The 10,063-nt window shown below is 55.2% G+C and overlaps 1 pseudogene; it reads right to left on the bottom strand.

Annotated features, from left to right (window-relative positions):
• Positions 1-441: 441 nt before the first annotated feature.
• LOC144278576 (C-type lectin domain family 2 member D-like) lies at positions 442-9,053 on the bottom strand (annotated as a pseudogene).
• Positions 9,054-10,063: the final 1,010 nt, after the last annotated feature.

The raw sequence follows: 10,063 nt of genomic DNA, 5'->3' as shown, positions 1-10,063 counted from the left end.
CATGGTACTATTTAAAAGGGAGCGCGCATTAGGATTTATGGCATTTAGAAGGCACCTTTAATACTTAACATCTCAGCGATTCTTGGGGCACTTTGGAGGCTCTTGTGGCTGCAAAACAATCAGCTGGTGGCTGCATTTGAGAAATACTGTTCTGGAGTCTAAACGAACAAGGCCTTCCCTTCTCTCATTTCCCCAGCGTATGGCTGAGACTCCTTCTCATGAGATCACTCCCTCTCAGCTGCAGAGAAAAGCTTGACAATGTGACCCTGAGTTTAAAGGTTCAAGAGCAGAAGGCACATACGAAGAATCCACAGTTTAAACGAGACACACTTAATGCTTGAGGGCCCCGCTGCCTGATTTTGAGATCCTGGCCAGGCTGACGAATGGGGACTTGGCTCATTCAAGTAGGTGTGAGTTGGATCAGTGTCACTTCTAGGAATCTCATTTCGAGCCCCCTTCCAGTGCAGTCTCTTTTCCCATCACATACACCTCAGGATTGCTACAGATCCACCGTCTTTCCATGTAGCACGGTGAGCTGCTGACCCCTTTTCGTTGTTAAGATATGCGCAGTCACCTCCTCCTCTTATCTGAAACCTGCAACACAGAAGCCAGGGAGCTGCAGTCAGGCAGAGGCCGGGCATTTCACACCAGTCCCAGCCAGGGGAGCCGTTCTCCACAGTGCAGGCCTGAGTGCGGAGCAGCTACTCTCCCAGCCCCTCAGGAGCAGAGCTCAGGACAGTGGGGGCTTTGCAGAACCGCTGACTGTTCCTGACCCTCTAGGCTGAGCAGCCCACAGGGGTGCTGGAGAATGGAAAGTCCCCAGCAGGACGGAGAGAATTTCTTAGACTGATTGTCAAAAGGGACCGGTCCTCTAACAAGAGGGGCAGACCATCACCAAAACCAGATGACCAAGCAGGAAAAGCGGGGGGCAGGAGGGATCTCACTTCCTTGAAACACACGGAGCAGAACCAAGATGACACTGAAAGAGGAAATTGCATTCAGGGGTTTCCTTTTCAATTGATCTATAACTCTTGAGCTTTCCATTGGGGATGGGGGAAAAGAGAGTGTTGAAGAAGTTCCTTTGTGAAAGCATGTGTGCCTTGTTTGTAATCCTCCCGTGACCCTCCCAGAGTTCATCTGGAGTGGAGGGTGGAGCTCTAGGGACAACATGCGTCTCGGGAGGTTTGGGAGGGTTCAGACCTGGTTTTGGGTCCTACAGCAGATGATCTGCAGGGTCCCACCTCCTAAGGAGGGAACCAGACAGGGAGTCTGTACCCCAGGAGAGGGCCATAGAGGCCCAAACTCAGGACAGGGTCTGGAGGCTATTCAGACCCAGTGAGGCTGGAAGCAGGTGGGATCCAAAGGTTGGGTCCAATACAGCAGAATGGGGACTGTCCATTGGGGAGCCCTGACCCAGCGCCATAACAGCCTGAGTTTTCAAAGTACTTAAGTAACCCAGACCAGGGAAGTGGGGGGTCTCCATCCCCCTCTAATGGCTGGCCTGCATAAGAGCTTTATCAATGGGGGGGATTTCAGTTAAAGAAGTGGATTCTTTCGCTCCTATGGCAGAGGCTCATGCTTCTAGTGCTGAATTCCGGGGTTCAAACCCTGCTTTGGGCTCAAGGTTTTGTGATCACACTTGGAGCCCACTGAAACCCATCGCGGGGTGTTGGCTGGGCAGCCATCACTACTGTACCCCGTTCCAGTGGGAGCCCCAGGCATCCAGCACCTGTGAACCGCAGGCTCCTTTAACATCGGTGCCTTGCTGCGGATTCAGAGGCCTCACCAGCCAAGTCACTCAAACCTGCCGGCTGAAATCCCCAGCGGGACCTGCACCTGCCATGCACTGCTCGACATGCTGCCCTCTCTAGCAGCCACTGTTAACCTGAGCTCCCTGCTGCCTCCTTTCCGCAGGGGAGGTCAGACACCCCAGGGACCTTGCTGAAGAGGGCTGGGGGAGAACAGCGAGTGTCCCAGCTGAAATCCCAGCAGGCTGCGAGGGCACCTCTGGCTATGGCGGGCTCTGTCTCTGGCCCAGCTCCGTGCTGCGGGGAGGAGCCGAGAGTTCAGGGACACGCCGGCTCCCATCGGTCTCCGATACACGCAGGACGCGAACGGACCAGGGTCGTGTCTGGTTGTTTCACTAGCACTGAATGGTGGATCTACCTGAGCTCAAACAGCTCAGACACCAGAATCCCCAAGCCCAGGGAATTAGTACAAAGGGGCGAGAGAGACTCACAGGTGGTTGAATTCGCTGTCGTTGGTCCATTTCCAGGGCTGACCCTGCTCCCTCTGGAGGCCGATCCAGTGGTCACGAAAATCCTTATGGCGCAGCAGGAATGCCTTAAAGAAAGCTGAGGGACAGCAGGTATCAGCCCCAGCTCCAATGCTTCCCCACCCCCACCCCCTAGGGCTCTGTGCTGCAGAGAATCCCAGTCGCATATTCATAGAGTATCAGGGTTGGAAGGGACCTCAGGAGATCTTCTAGTCCCACCCCCATCCCCAATTAGATCATCCAACAGATGTTTGCCCCGTATCCCTAAATGGCCCCCTCAAGAATTGAACTCACAACCCTGGGTTTAGCAGGCCAGTGCTCAAACCACTGAGCTATCGCTCCCCCCATATTGAAGGGTGCTCAGTTTATTTTCGGTGGGGGGGGTGTTTCCCCTCCCTTTTGCAAAGTACAAGATAACCCAGGCAGTATTAACCCTTCCCCTGCACAGAGCAGCCCCACCCCGGTGCTCCCAGTCACCCGCACCCCAAGTCCCCCTGGGCTGGGGGCAGCTGCTGGGTCTGAGCTCTCTGCAGAGACCTCTCTTCTCACAGATCAGCCCCCGCTCACCACAGCAAGGCAGGAGGAGGGAGCGAGTCAAGCTGAAGTGGGAGGGGTCAATGTGAGAGGATCCCCTCCTCCCCCGCCTCCTCAGCTGGCTGCTCCTTTCCCATCCCCACAACAGGAGCACTGGCTGGGTTCTCGGTCCCACTCCAGCAGCCAGCAGGCCAGGAGATGCCTGAGCCAGCTCTGCCCTAGGCAGAAGCTGTCTCCCTATTTGGGGAGGGGGGAGCGGAGAATGGGCAATCCCTATGATCACACACTGACAGTAGGGCCCTGGGCCCAGCCAGGGCTGGGATTCAGATCCTGGAAGTTCATTCACTCTGGCCTCCCAGCATGGGAGGGGTCAGAGCTGCTCCTCACCCCGCAGGGGCAGAGCCCAGGTCCTACTGCAGCAGCCGCCGCTGAGCCAAGGCCAGTGTCTGGCAATTCGAGAGTCTCTCACCATTTCCTGCTCACTGTCGATCCCAGCCATGGAGGCACCCGGGGCAGAGCAGCGGCTCTGGCTGTCGGTCCAGCTCCCTTCCCTCTCGGAGAAATAGTAGCATTTCCCTCGGTATCCGACCCAGCTGTCTGGGCACAAGGGTCCAGCAGGGGGGCACAGATCAACTGATGAAAGCTTAGATGCCAGCACTGAGAATTAGACAGTCACACGGAGGGTAAGAGTTGCACCTAGAATTGGGCATTTGACTGGTACAAAAATTGGTCAATTGACCAGTCAAATGTGTCAGATAGTGGTCAGATATTTTAAAATACTAAATTTATCAGAACAGTAACTAAAAAGAGCAAGACGTCATTGTCTCCAGTAGGTTTAGCTTTAGATAGATACGGATCTACCTAATTTTTTTTAAAAAATGTACTTCATTGACAGGTTTCAGAGTAACAGCCGTGTTAGTCTGTATTCGCCAAAAGAAAAGGAGTACTTGTGGCACCTTAGAGACTAACCAATTTATTTGATCATGAGCTTTCGTGAGCTACACCTCACTTCATCGGATGCATATTCCACGGTATGCATCCAATGAAGTGAGCTGTAGCTCACGAAAGCTCATGCTCAAATAAATTGGTTAGTCTCTAAGGTGCCACAAGTACTCCTGTACTTCATTGAGTTATTTTAACTCAGAAAAAAAAGGCAAAACACTAAAACCAAGTTCTGAAAAACACCAGTGAGGCTCCAAGGCGCAATCCGAAAGGCAGGCTGCCTCCTACCCCCAAGGCTCTCGCTGGAGCATTTGATTGCGGCCAAACAGGCAGTCAATTGACCGGCTTGCCAAGCCTACTGGGATCCCCAGCTGGGGCTGGTCCAGGGCAATCAGACGCAGGGGGACGGAGGCGTTTGTCACAGTAAATTTGCCTGGCAAGAAGGATTCCAGGGACACTCCCTGCCTGGGAGGGACTGACACAGCTCAGAGCATTTCACACCAGGCACATGATCAACAGCTGGACCTTCAACCTCGCAACAAACAGCAGGTGAACAACTGAGAAGAACGTGGAACTTTCACTCAGGGACATGAAAGCCACAAGGGGGTGCCAGAAACCACAGCCACGGGAAGTGACCTGTTGCACTGTGGGCCAGGAATGATGTAACTTTATTCACCTCCTACCTGCAGACTTTTCTTTCCCCAAACACAGCAGCAAGAAATGCACTTTCTGGAAGCCCTCACAGCAGTGTAACCCTTTCAGAGCCATGAAAGAGCAGCAGGGGGCTCACCCATAAGTGACACCAAAGAGGATTTGAAAGACCTGTCTAGTTGAGAGGAGTCGGACTCAAACCCCTCCAGACGTTTTTGAGCACGTCACTTTTGTTTGCACCACAGTAACTCGGTAGCTGGTTTTCAAGCCTTCCCATGTGGCTGGCGCTCAGCGAGGAACAGACACTCTGAGTTGGGAAGAGTTAGGAAACGTGGCAGCGGTGATCAGAAAACGAGCATGTGTTCGCCTCACGCAGAAGGCATGTCTGACCCTGTAGATTTAACTGTCCAGTGCACGGTAGCCCACATCCCTCCCCCACTGAACTGAGCAGAGAAGTCAGTGACTAATAGTTGATGGCACAGGCTGTCTCCACCATCCATCTCCAGGTCAGATGCCACATGTTCTGCAGAGCTCCCTGCACCTGCAGGTGTGTAACCAACCCTAAGCTCACAGATTCCCACCTTACACAGCGAGAGTCAATGCTGCCCATTGCAACAGCCTGCCATTACAGCAGGGAGCTGGGATTCAGGGCCCATCTGTATCCGAGCAATCTGCACCAGTATAATCACAGTGACGCAGTGACATCAGGGCAAACACCTCCTGGAGATGCGCTGGAGCAGTGCGGCTCGCTCTGGTAACTTCCTGCAGTGAACTGCACCAAGGCAAGCTGCTTTGTGCACCAGTGCGGTGCGTCTCCTTTAGCGGTTTGCCCCAATTCAACTGCACGGATGTCATGACATCAGCACAGAGGATTCCTAATGCAGACAGAGCTGGATTCAATCCCCTCTGCCAGCTGCTAAACCCTCCTGGGGCCTAGTGACCAGATCCCAGGGCAATAGAGAAATCCCACCCCCGACAGTCTCCAGCACCCCCTGCCCCAGACGACGGGGGGATACAGCAGGGTTCATGTTCACCACAAACAGACGCCCTCTGCACGAGCACACGCTGTCTGGGCAGCCCGGGGGTGTGAATGGTGCTACGGGAGCCTTCATGGCCATGTTCAGCGATTGGGGGGTTTCCACACTGCGCTGGTGAAGGGGTCTAGACTGAGCTCTACGGATCCTTTCAATAACACGGCAGCACCTGCCGCCCGGCCACAGGCATGACCTGAAGATCCAGGAAGGCCAGGCTGGTAACCTCAGAGCAACACAGGGAAGGCAAAGGGCTCAGGGTTGCACTGCACCCTGTCCCACTGGACACCCTGGTCAGGGACTGCTTCACGGCGTGTGGCAAAGGTGACTTGGACCCAAAGTGCTCAGAGATGGGCTGGGGGGGCTAATTTCAGTCAGATCGTCCCGACACAGAGAGTGCCCAGGTGCAGGGGTCTGGGAGGGAGCAGGAGGAGGGTCGTGGAGGAACATCCCCGAGAAATCCTCTGTCCCAGGGGCAGAAGCCAGACAGGCCGGGAGGAGAGAGGGACTGTGGTAGGTCACGGGGAATGGGATGCACAGAGATTGTAGATGGAGGGGAAGGGAGCAGGGCGGAAGTTGGGAACTCACCTGCCAGAGCAATGATGGCAGCGATCAAAGCAGACGATACCACAATTAGTGGGGGAAGCAAAAGTGGATGGGAATCTGGGAGGCAGTGACCATGAGTTGGTTGAGTTCAGGATCCTGACGCAGGGAAGAAAAGTAAGCAGCAGGATACGGACCCTGGACTTCAGGAAAGCAGACTTCGACTCCCTCAGGGAACGGATGGCCAGGATCCCCTGGGGGACTAACTTGAAGGGGAAAGGAGTCCAGGAGAGCTGGCTGTATTTCAAGGAATCCCTGTTGAGGTTACAGGGACAAACCATCTCAATGAGTCGAAAGAATAGTAAATATGGCAGGCGACCAGCTTGGCTTAACGGTGAAATCCTAGCGGATCTTAAACATAAAAAAGAAGCTTACAAGAAGTGGAAGCTTGGACATATGACCAGGGAAGAGTATAAAAATATTGCTCGGGCATGTAGGAATGAAATCAGGAGGGCCAAATCGCACCTGGAGCTGCAGCTAGCCAGAGATGTCAAGAGTAACAAGAAGGGTATTTTCAGGTATGTTGGCAACAAAAAGAAAGCCAAGGAAAGTGTGGGCCCCTTACTGAATGAGGGAGGCAACCTAGTGACAGAGGATGTGGAAAAAGCTAATGTACTCAATGCTTTTTTTGCCTCTGTTTTCACTAACAAGGTCAGCTCCCAGACTGCTGCGCTGGGCATCACAAAATGGGGAAGAGATGGCCAGCCCTCTGTGGAGATAGAGGTGGTTAGGGACTATTTAGAAAAGCTGGATGTGCACAAGTCCATGGGGCCGGACGAGTTGCATCCGAGAGTGCTGAAGGAATTGGCGGCTGTGATTGCAGAGCCATTGGCCATTATCTTTGAAAACTCGTGGCGAACCGGGGAAGTCCCGGATGACTGGAAAAAGGCTAATGTAGTGCCAATCTTTAAAAAAGGGAAGAAGGAGGATCCTGGGAACTACAAGCCAGTCAGCCTCACCTCAGTCCCTGGAAAAATCATGGAGCAGGTCCTCAAAGAATCAATCCTGATGCACTTGCATGAGAGGAAAGTGATCAGGAACAGCCAGCATGGATTCACCAAGGGAAGGTCATGCCTGACTAATCTAATCGCCTTTTATCATGAGATTACTGGTTCTGTGGATGAAGGGAAAGCAGTGGATGTATTGTTTCTTGACTTTAGCAAAGCTTTTGACACGGTCTCCCACAGTATTCTTGTCAGCAAGTTAAGGAAGTATGGGCTGGATGAATGCACTATAAGGTGGGTAGAAAGCTGGCTAGATTGTCGGGCTGAACGGGTAGTGATCAATGGCTCCATGTCTAGTTGGCAGCCGGTATCAAGTGGAGTACCCCAGGGGTCGGTCCTGGGGCCGGTTTTGTTCAATATCTTCATAAATGATCTGGAGGATGGTGTGGATTGCACTCTCAGCAAATTTGCGGATGATACTAAACTGGGAGGAGTGGTAGATATGCTGGAGGGCAGGGATAGGACACAGAAGGACCTAGACAAATTAGAGGATTGGGCCAAAAGAAATCTGATGAGGTTCAATAAGGATAAGTGCAGGGTCCTGCACTTAGGATGGAAGAATCCAATGCACCGCTACAGACTAGGGACCAAATGGCTAGGCAGCAGTTCTGCGGAAAAGGACCTAGGGGTGACAGTGGACGAGAAGCTGGATATGAGTCAGCAGTGTGCCCTTGTTGCCAAGAAGGCCAATGGCATTTTGGGCTGTATAAGTAGGGGCATAGCGAGCAGATCGAGAGACGTGATCGTTCCCCTCTATTCGACATTGGTGAGGCCTCATCTGGAGTACTGTGTCCAGTTTTGGGCCCCACACTACAAGAAGGATGTGGATAAATTGGAGAGAGTCCAGCAAAGGGCAACAAAAATGATTAGGGGTCTAGAACACATGACTTATGAGGAGAGGCTGAGGGAGCTGGGATTGTTTAGCCTGCAGAAGAGAAGAATGAGGGGGGATTTGATAGCTGCTTTCAACTACCTGAAAGGGGGTTCCAAAGAGGATAGCTGTAGACTGTTCTCAATGGTAGCAGATGAGAGAACGAGGAGTAATGGTCTCAAGTTGCAGTGGGGGAGGTTTAGATTGGATATTAGGAAGAACTTTTTCACTAAGAGGGTGGTGAAACACTGGAATGCGTTACCTAGGGAGCTGGTGGAATCTCCTTCCTTAGAGGTTTTTAAGGTCAGGCTTGACAAAGCCCTGGCTGGGATGATTTAACTGGGAATTGGTCCTGCTTCGAGCAGGGGGTTGGAGTAGATGACCTTCAGGGGTTCCTTCCAACCCTGATATTCTATGATTCTATGATCAGTGCAACCACAACTCCACAGGTTGGACTTTTCTGGCAGTTCCAAGGAGGGTCTGAAACAGACAGACCCGTCCGGCAGGGCTGGGAGGACACGTCTCACTGACAGCAGCGGGGCTGGAGCTGCCCTGGAACATGCACCGTTCTGTCGATTGCTCCTTCCCTCAGACGCTCTGGGAGAGGAGCCCGGAGGGTCAGGCAGACACCCCCCTCCCCCAAGGGCAGATGGAGGGTCCATGGCTCCCCAGAGCTGCCCTGGGGCTGTTACCAAGATCCGGCTCTGGCTGGGTAGCAGGGCCTCAGAGCAGCAGCCGGGCCATGGTAAGAGCCGCAGCTGTGGGGAACTACAGACCCTCCACCTGCTCTGGGGAGGGAGACTGGGGGAGGGATACGGACCAGGGGCTGCTCTTGGCCCCCCACCCCAGGCAAGTGGAGGGTCATCCACGGCTCCCTGCAACTGCCTGGACTCCATCTGCCAGCCAGAGGCAGGGTGGGGGGGACCTCAGGGGGAAGAGAAGGGGGAGGTGCAGGGCCAGTGACAAAAAGTGCCATGCACCCTTCCAGCACCCCGGGCAGTCTCAGTGTCTCTCTCCAGCCTGCCCCCAGGCAGAGATGCCCCATTACCTGGGTTCTCTCCAGTCTACCGGTGTCCATTGCCATTAACACACAACTCCTGCAGCGGCTCTTCGCTCTCAGCAGCCCTAGCTGCTGGCCCCATTGTCTCTCTCAGCGACACTCAGGCCACAGACCCTGCAGCAGGTGCTGGGCTGGGGTCAGCTCCTCTCGGTCTGAGTGAGCCCGATTTGGCAGCAGCAAAGCCGAGGCACAGGTCCTGGCCCTGGCTCCCCGTCCCTGCTCCAGGCTCTCCAGCCGATCTGAAACCGAGACGGACCAAGCAGGACAGGTCAGGGGTGGGGGAGGCGATTTGTGGTTTCTCGTTCCCTGCCCAGCAGCCCAACCCCCTGCCAGAGGCGGTGCCATGATGATTAAAACCCCTTCACTCCCATCGGCCCCTCCACCCCCCAGGGCCTCAGAGACCTGATCTGCTACAGGCCCCGCTCACCCATGACAGGCACTCAGCTGGGGGGTGGGGGAGAAGACCCTCCTCACACACACAATCCTCCTGGAAGTAAGTGTGAGTCGGATATCAGAAGGGGTGGGGATGGGGCTCAAAACAGCCCTGTACCTGGCCCAGCCCCCTCCTTGAAGGACAGGACTTGAACCAGTGTCCTGCTCTCCTCTGCCCAGCCCCTCCTTTCCCTTCTGGGGGGGACTCTCCCGACCCCTCCCTGCCCTTCGGCCCGGGGCCCGCCCCCCAAATCGCCTCCCTTTGGCACAGAATCCCCGCCCTTTGGCCAAGGACCAGCCGCAGCGCTGCCCTCCCCATGCGGTCCCCAGGCACCGCCCGAGCCCCGCCCCCCATTTGGAGCCCCGCCCCCCATTTGGAGCCCCGCCTCGATTTGGTCCCTAGCCCCCACCCGAGCTCGGCCCCCATTCGGAGCCCCGCCCCCCATGCGGTCCCCAGCCCCAAGCCCGAGCCCCACCACCCATTCGGGCCCCAGCCCCTCCCCCTCCAGTCCCTGGCCCCTCCCCCTCCGGTCCCCAGCCCTGAGCCCCACTCCCCATTCGGGCTCTGGCCCCGAGCCCTCCCCATTCGGTCCCTTCCCCCTCTGGGCCTCCGGCCCCGCCCCATTCGGTCCCCAGCCCCTCCCCCTCCGGGTCCCCGGC

The sequence above is a fragment of the Eretmochelys imbricata genome, chromosome 22 (assembly GCF_965152235.1).
Source record: "Eretmochelys imbricata isolate rEreImb1 chromosome 22, rEreImb1.hap1, whole genome shotgun sequence".
Classification (NCBI taxonomy): domain Eukaryota; kingdom Metazoa; phylum Chordata; order Testudines; family Cheloniidae; genus Eretmochelys; species Eretmochelys imbricata.
This window is presented reverse-complemented; position numbering and strand designations above follow the sequence as displayed.